This window comes from Dama dama, chromosome 12 (genome assembly GCF_033118175.1).
Source record: "Dama dama isolate Ldn47 chromosome 12, ASM3311817v1, whole genome shotgun sequence".
In the NCBI taxonomy this organism is placed as follows: domain Eukaryota; kingdom Metazoa; phylum Chordata; class Mammalia; order Artiodactyla; family Cervidae; genus Dama; species Dama dama.
In genome coordinates this window covers 11,044,224-11,052,899 of record NC_083692.1, presented here as the reverse complement: position 1 = coordinate 11,052,899, position 8,676 = coordinate 11,044,224, and the positions used below count along the sequence as shown (strand labels likewise).

The following is an 8,676-nucleotide window of genomic DNA, read 5'->3' as shown; positions in this document are numbered from 1 at the left end:
ACATAAAGCCCTGAAGATAACTGTAGATCAAAGGTAAAAAATTCTGTTTCCTTTTCAACTCCATCTAGAAAAGCATATTTCAAACCCAAATGCTGCAAACTTGACTCTCCTGGTAGAGACACAAATTTGTATCCTCAGCCAGTTCATCCTAAAGGAAATCAGTCGTAAGTATTCATTGGAAGGACTCATGCTGAAGCTGAAACTCCAATACTTTGGCCACCTGATGAAAAGAACTGACTCATTGGAAAAGACCCTAATGCTAGGAAAGACTGAAGGTGTGAGGAGAAGGGGATGACAGAGGATGAGATGGTTGGATGGCATCACCGACTCAATGGACATGAGTTTGAGCAAACTCTGGGAGCTGGTGATGGTCAGGGAGGCCTGGTGTGCAGTGGTTCATGGGGTCACAAAGAGTCGGACACGACTGAGCGACTGAACTGAACTGAACTGGGGGACACAAATGCGTGGCCTTCTCCTTCCTAATGAGGAGACATGGAGCCTTTTGAAAAGTCAGTGTCAGCCCTGCCCCAAGCCCATGTGTTTAGCAGGAAGGACCCCAGTTAGGGAGGGTGGCAAAGACTGCAGCCACCTCGAGGCCTCCGGTTGTCCTGTTATCTGATCCTCACCTGCTTCCCTGGGAAGAGGAAAAACAAATTTTTCTCTAATGGCCCAGATCATCTTCAATACTTACCAGCAGGAGTCTCTGACAACTTTGTTCTCTCAGGTTTCAGATATTTAAAGAGAAACAAAATATTACACTTCCAACTGGCACAGGAAGAAGCCAAAATCTACCTCATTAGTGAATGGAAAACATGGGCCCCTTTGGGCCAGATCAGGAGGTCAGTGTGTATCTGACTGAAAGGCCCTATTTATTAACCAAATACCCATTACATGGGTCACGTCCAAGGCCAGCCTGATGAGTAGGCAACTCCCCATATGGTTTCATTTCAGGGGCTGAAATACCAGTCCCTTGATCCTCCAAATGGAAAATATGGCTCCTATGTGCCCACTGATGCCTGAAATGTCTTTTATAGGAAAAAAATGCTTTCCATTTAGAAGTCAATAATAAGGTTCATAATGAACACACCCTAGGTGTGACCTAAGAACACACCGAGGTGTGAGTGACTGAATCTGCACTCTCTTGAGAGTGAGTTTAATGGTTCAGGGAAGAAAGAGCCTCGGCCTTGAATGGGAAGAAAGATATAAACAGGGAGCATGTGTGTGTTCTCCGGTGTGTCTGACTGTTTCTGACCCCATGGCCTGTAGCCCGCTAGGCTCCTCTGTCCATGAGACTCTCCAGGCAAGAATACTGAAGTGGGTCACCATTTCCTCCTCCAGGGGGTCTTCTGACCCAAGGATCTAACCCACGTGTCCCACACCTCTTACATTGCAGGTGGATTCTTTACCACCACACTACCGGGGAAGCCTGCAAACAGGGAGAAGGGAGCAGAAAGGGAAGACCAGAGAGTGACCAGCCAACTTGCTTCATTTTTTGTTGGTCACTTTCAAAGTGAGATGGAAAACGCTCACAGTGTCTGGCACACAGCAAGCTCTTAATGTTAATTATTCTTATTTACAGTTATGGCAGGTTCAAGACGGGGCATGCCATTTTGGAGGTGAACCTACAGTCTCCCTACTCTGAAGCTATATAGTGCCTTTCTCATAAAATCAACGGAAAATTATTCCCATTCCATTTTCTTTAACCTCTCCCCATCCTAACATTTTCTCTTTGCTAATCTTTTGCTTAAGGGAATATAAAGGAGTCTTACAGGCTTTACTTTAAGAACGGGGGTACAATTAGAGGCATATCTAAGCTAACTGTTGGCTTTCAGCCGCATGCCACACATCTCTGTCACATTTGTGTATCTTGTCTTTCCTAGTGTCATGAAAGAATCCTTGATTAATATCTGTCTAATTCTGGAGCCCTGTGACTGTAATCATCTATTCAAATGGCTCACATCCAGGCACATCACCTGCACACAGCCTTCTCTGATTATTCGAGTTCACAGCAAGTTCTTTATCTCAATTCCTTGAATGGCACCAATTACTCTTAGCTCTCATTTGGTGTTCATACACACAGTAAGTTGCCTACATATGAACCTGCAGGTTGCAGACTTTCAAAGATGTGATTGTGCTACTACCCAGACATCACTGGATCCTGTTTTCAGGAGGGTAGGTAGAATTGAATCCAGCAAGGAACCAGAACCTGTGCCATCAACATCAAACACGAGTGACATTGCACTCGCCCTCCGTCTCCTATTGCTGATGATCTTTCAGCTCTACCGTCTCCCACTTCCCTCCCTCCTCCAATCAGTAACTCTTCTTGCCTGTTCACCCAAGGCCAGCCCCTGTATGCCAGCTGTTGTACCATACTATGGTGTTTTTCAAGGTATACCGCAAAATTTAAAATGTTATCTTTATTTTTAGTATGCAGTTGTTTTTTATGTGTGGCTTCTGTGAAAAGCATTATAAACCTACTGTAGTATAGTACTGCATAGCCGATTGTGTCAGTTGGTACCTAGGCTGACTTTGTGGGACGTAATGAACACTTTGGACTTAGGAATGCTTTCTTAGACTGGAACTTGTTCGTATGTAGGGGACTTACTCTATCTGCCTCCTTAGTAAAAAGCTTAATAGTTTTGTCTAGTTTTGTTATTAACATATACATGGTTCTTTAGCATTTAATATGTATGTGTGTTTTGATCTTTCCAATTAGACCATAAACTTCTTGTTAAGGTCAGTGGCCTCTGAGATAATCTGCAGTGATCCTCCTGCCCAGGTATTCATGCCCTTGTGTAATCCCTTCCCTCCCAGCTGTCCAATGAAGCCGCTCATTTGATTGCAGTGAATAGAATAAGGCTGAAGTGTTAGGGTGTCACTCCAAAGATTAGGCTACAACAGGTCCATGACTCCGGTCCTTTGAGCACTATCCCTCTTGCCTGCTTGATGTGGTGGGAACCAGTTGCCATGTTGTGAGCTACCCTGTGGAAGGAGCTGAGGAAAGCCTCTGACTGATAGTTGGAAAGAAATTGAGACCCTTGGTCTCCCAGTATATAGAGAATCAAATCCCGAGAATAACCACACGAGTGAACTTGTAAACAGCTTCTCCATCCGTTGAGCCTTTGCATGAAACATGAGCCCTGGTTGATACCTTGGCTGCTATCTTGTGAGAGTCCTGGAGGCCAAAGCACCCAGGGAAGCCATGCTTCCTGATTAACAGAAACTGTGAGACAATAAATGTTTGCTGTTTTATGCTGTTGATTCTTGGATTAACTTTTTATCCAGCAGTAGATAATTAATGCAGTCCATGTCTTGCGGTCCACTTATGGGCTAATACTGTAAGCCTGGAACAAACATGGAGAAATCTGCTTTTGGTTATCCAGAGAATATCTGTGTTTTTTTTTTTTTTTTTTTCCCCTTATCTGGTGGACAGGGTGAGAAACAGAACCTTGGATTTGGTCCCACAAGGCCTGGATCTCTGCCCTCTTGGTGTATGAGGCCAGGTCAGTGAACAAGAGAAGTTCAGGAATAGTGACCAAATCAAGAAGACCCTTCAAGGGCTAAATGACACTGTGCCTTGATGTTGGACAGTCTTGAAGGCCCATCTCTGCTCCAGAGCCCCTCACAGGATTGCCTAAGACCTCAAAGACCCCAGGGCATTACAGGCTGGCTTTTCCCTCTGCCAGATTCTACCATCTTCACCTTCTCACAGAGTACTTCTCAAGAGCACTTCCAGTAAGCCCTTTGTACACAGCTCCTCATCTCATCCTAAGACAGTCAAGACAAAGAGGAAGCAACCAGTGAGCTCTACCCCTCTACCTGCGCAGGGATGTGGACCTGTCATGAGATCTTGTTGCTCAAGAGAAGATGGATATGCAAGCGTGTAAGTGAATTATTCCAGTCTTTCCATATTGGCAGATAATTTAGATTCAAGGGAAAAAGCATCTCTGAAGTGAAACAAAACACATCTATGGGCCAGATTCAGTTAATGGACCATGGGTTTGAGTCCTCTTATCTCTGTATCTGAAGATGGCTTTTTTTTTTTTTTTTTGAAGATGGCTTTTGATATCTCTGTTTATCTTGGTCCACCATGTGATTTCCCTGGAGGTTCAGTGGTTAAGACTTTGCACTCCCAATGCAGGGCACATGAATTCCATCCCTGGTTGGGAAACAAGGATCCTGCGTGCCGCAAGGTGCAGTCAAAATAAATAAATAAATAAAACCCCACAGAAACCATATTGGTCCATCATTTGCTTAGAGAAGAACTGGACATTTTGTGCGTGGGTGGGAGTGTGGAAAGTGGGCGAAGCTGAGTTTTCTTTGGCCTCGGTGCCGTGTAACTGAGCCCTTCAACAACATGATTCCCCACTTCCCATTCCTTCCTTCTCTTCAAAATGTGCTGAACAAGTGGGTTTCTAGCTTTTCTGGAATATGAAGAGCAGAGATTCCCTTCTCCCATCATGTTTTTGATACTCTTCCTAAAGGTGTCAGATACTTAGGATGCGCAAACACCCTGTTTTACATGTGTCTTTCCGATGTAGTTCTTAATACATCAATGTAATTCTCTCCTTTCCTCTCCCTGACATGTTCCAGTGTGGATAATGAATTTTGCCTCTGATGGGGGAAGGATGTACTGTTACCTCTCTGGGAATCTTTTTTCCTTTCTCTGTGAATAAAACCTTTGGACTTTCAGGATAATTAAGATATGCTGCCTTCTAAAGAATGAAATTCATTAAAAGTAACGTTTTTCTCTTGCAGGCTTACATCATTTCCAATGTCCCAGTGCAGCAATTTGACCCAGTACTACTTTCCAGGGCAATAGTTTTCACACTCACTTCACAGTTTAAACCAATTTGATTTCACTACTAATTTGCCTTATTTTAACTTGGATATGCTGAAGTAGTCCAGGCTGCTTCCAAACACTTACTGCCTCATTAGCCGATGGCTGTAGTCTAATGACTTTCAGAGCAAATGAGCGCTTCCAGGGTGCTGGACGCCAGTGGAAATAGTTCTTTGCAAACTAAAGGAGAGGACGTCAGAATTGGATTTAATTCCATCCTTTGTTAGCTTTGGGATAGTTAGCATTTATTTAAATGAACTTGTAATTATTTTCAGATCGATAGGAGATTCCTGGGTAAATAGACTGAAACCATCACTTGGCCTTTTGTCTAAGGCAGGTAGTATCATTTAATTCCCTTTGCTAGTGCTTACTTTAAGGGCAAGTATGAGAATAGCTTCTAAGCCGTGACGCATAGAAGAAAATCAGCTGTGGTAATTTGAGAAAGATTTTGCTATCTGGTAAGACAAGAGATGGTGATGAGGCTGGTTCTGTTTTTCTGCCATGAAGTGGTGTGCAAAGACTTTGTGATTGGTGCTATGGCAGCTATCTTGAAAGCATGAGTTTAAAAGCTTAGAGATAAAGAACCAATATGCTGAGGAGAATCTTGCAGAAGGATAGGAAAGAATCTAGGTGTTTGATAATGTTCTTAAACAGTTTCTCTTCCTCTAGACCAGCTACTTCCAGACTTATTGTCCTGTGAGAAAGTGAAATGCCTTTATTGCTTAAGACACTCTTGATTTGAGTGAAATCGCTCAGTCGTGTCCGACTCTTTGCGACCCCATGGACTGTATAGCCTACCAAGGTCCTCTATCCATGGAATTTTCCAGGCAAGAATACTGGAGTGGGTTGCCATTTCTTTCTCCAGGGGATCTTCCCAACCTAGGAATCGAACCCAGGTCTCCTGCATTGTAGGCAGACACTTTTACCATCTGAGCCACCAGGGAAGTCTTGATTTGGAATCTATCAAAACATCTCTGACAAGGTCCAAGGAAGTTCAAGGAACAAGATTAGTTTTGCCTGTAAGTGCCAGAATTTTCTGGATATTTATTCTCATATATTTTGGGTGATTTGAATCATAATTGGAGAAGCCTTCTGAGCATCAGTGTTTCAAAGTCTTAGCTACTTAGATCAAATTTCTTCCCTATTATGCTTCATACTTGGAACCGTGTCACAGCTCTTCCTTTGACATACGGCAGGGTCATCAGTTAGACATGTCAGGTGATAGCATGAAAATTTTTAGCTTTGGTACATTTTGCCTTCATGCTTCCCTTTGCTAATTATTCATGCAATTGACATATATTTATTGAGCACTTGATATGTGTTAGCTTTGGAAATTTAGGCAGAAATGCTCTCCTTCTTCTTAGAATTTTCATTCTAGTAAGGTTATATAATCTCCATATTCATCTAACCTTTTTAAAGAAATTTATTTATTTGATATGGACTATTTAAAAAATCTTTATTGAATTTATTACAATACTGTTTCTATTTTATGGGGGTTTTTTTTTGGCCATAAGGCATGTGGAGTCTATTGAACCCATGCCCCTGCATTGGAAGGTAAAGTCTTAACCACTGGACTGCAACAAAGTCCCTCATCTGGCCCTTAATGCAGGATTCTAAGGATTCCCCAGATATTGAGGTGCAAGAAAACTTCCTAGAATAGATGTGTGGCTCTTTAAAAATGATGTTAGTAGCAGGAAACTCTTTTTGTATTCCTTTTATTTTCTATGATATTGGAAGATATTGAGATAGTGGTGAAATGCTGCATTGAAATTTTCTTATCATTATTAAAACCTATTCAAAATAGCTAGTCTGGAACCAGGATATTGTATCCTTTGTAGATGACTCATCTGGATTTTTCAGATTAGTAATAGTAACAGGGGCTTCCCAGGTGACTCAATATTAAAGAATCTCCTTGCCAGTGAAGGAGACGCAGGTTCATTCTGTGGGTCAGGAAAATCCCCTGGAGAAGGAAATGGCAACCCACTCCATTATTCTTGCCTGGGAAATCCCATGGACAGAGGAGCCTGGTGGGCTGCAGTCCGTGGAGTCGCAAAAGAGTCAGACACAACTTCGTGACTAAACAACAACAATAATAATAGATTAGTAATTAGAAATTGCTAATCTGGATTTCTTTCTGTATGAAAAGTGAAAGTGAAGTTGCTCAGTTGTGTCCGACTCCTTGTGACCCCATGGAGCCTACCAGGCTCCTCTGTCCACGGGATTTTCCAGGCAATAGTACTGGAGTGGGGTGCCATTTACACATATATGAATACACATTCAACTCCCACCATAATATTCTCAAATAATCCAGGTCATGCATACTAAAGTGGGTGATGGTAACTCATAGCAATGTCTCCCAGCTTTTATGTTTGTTTTGAATCAACTGTGAATCCTAGGATTCCAGGACTTTCATTGGGATGAAAGGGAAGTAACTGTACCTAACTGGGTCCTTCATGTTCATACATGGGTAAGGACAATCAATTTGAGACAACCAAGCAACTCTACTCCCATAATCACCTTCAGTTTATCTGGATTTTCTGCATGGGTGAATCATTACTTACTGGTCCTAAAGTAGCCTCTCTCTATCATGAAATGAGTGCATTGAGCTAGTGAGTTGTAGCTTTTTGCTGATTTGTCTCCTTTGTATCTTAGATCTCTATGGGGCTGTTCAACCACCCAGCATTAATATTTTTAGAGAGTGCTGGGTCAAACAAGGATGGATCTTTGGCAGCTTTCTGTGGTGGTTTTGGTATTCTGTGGTACAAAAAATATACTCCCTTATAGTTGTATTTATGGAAAGTAAGTTGACAGTGTTTTCTTTGATGCCTCCTTTGTTTTTCCACCTACTCTCCTTTTATTATCCTTTGGTTGAACTTCTAATTAAGGTGATCTTCAAAAGTCCCTTTAGCAAAATTTGCTTAAAACAAGGGTTTCTTTTTAGGCCAGTTCTCTCCATTTCTAATGCCAACCCAGAACAGTGATTGTCCTTACCTGTCTACTCCCCTTAAATGTCTAAAGTAAACCTCTAGATCACCTTCTTCTATCACAGCCAGATTTTCCAGTCTGTATTTCAAAAATGGTGTCTGGAATTGATGACCATGACCTTGTTCCAGTACTTATTTTAAAAATCAAGTTATATTCTAGATCTTCACCTAGCCTAATGGTTAGAGGCATGTAAATCAGCCTGTATTATTACTATTTTTTTCAATTTTTCCAGGGAAACATTCATATTTATTTGTGTTCCTGTGTTTCAAAGAAATTTGCTTCATTAAAAAAAATTAATCAGTTAAAGGCAATGGGGCAGAAAATAGATTAGTCCTGTGATGAACGGTTTGCTATGTGTGTGGTTACAAACACTTTAAGGTAAATTTGAAACAGAAAACCAAGTGACAATTGCACTGCTGTCTCAGCTGTGTCTAGGAACTAGATCCAAGGATGGTGAATGGTTAAAAATATTTGACATCATTAAAGTCTACTTTTTCATTTCTAAAATATATACCCTTACTGTAAGATGTGATCATATCTATATGTGAAGGATGAACATTTTTCTCGACTTTTTGTAGATTTGATCAACCAGATCATTAATGATATTAATTCTGTATTATATTAATTAATTCATTATTGATTATTAATTGATTAATTCAGCTTCTGCCTTGGTGTGAATTTGACACTTGGACTTAAAATAACAAGGAGTGGTAGCCTACTTGTGCTTTTAAGGAGTAGAAACCAATTGGAGCAAAAGTAACAGGCTTCTTAATTTAAAAATATGCATATTTCTGATGTGGAAATTGGTGATTCTTCTAGCAAAATTAGGACTTGACTTTGAGATGGTCTGA

At 41.2% G+C, this 8,676-nt stretch overlaps 1 non-coding gene across 1 annotated transcript; it reads right to left on the bottom strand.

Moving 5' to 3' along the window:
- Nucleotides 1-5,711: 5,711 nt before the first annotated feature.
- Nucleotides 5,712-5,784, bottom strand: TRNAC-ACA (transfer RNA cysteine (anticodon ACA)). The gene has a single exon. It is a non-coding gene; the product is annotated as a tRNA-Cys (tRNA).
- Between the last annotated feature and the right edge of the window lie 2,892 nt (nucleotides 5,785-8,676).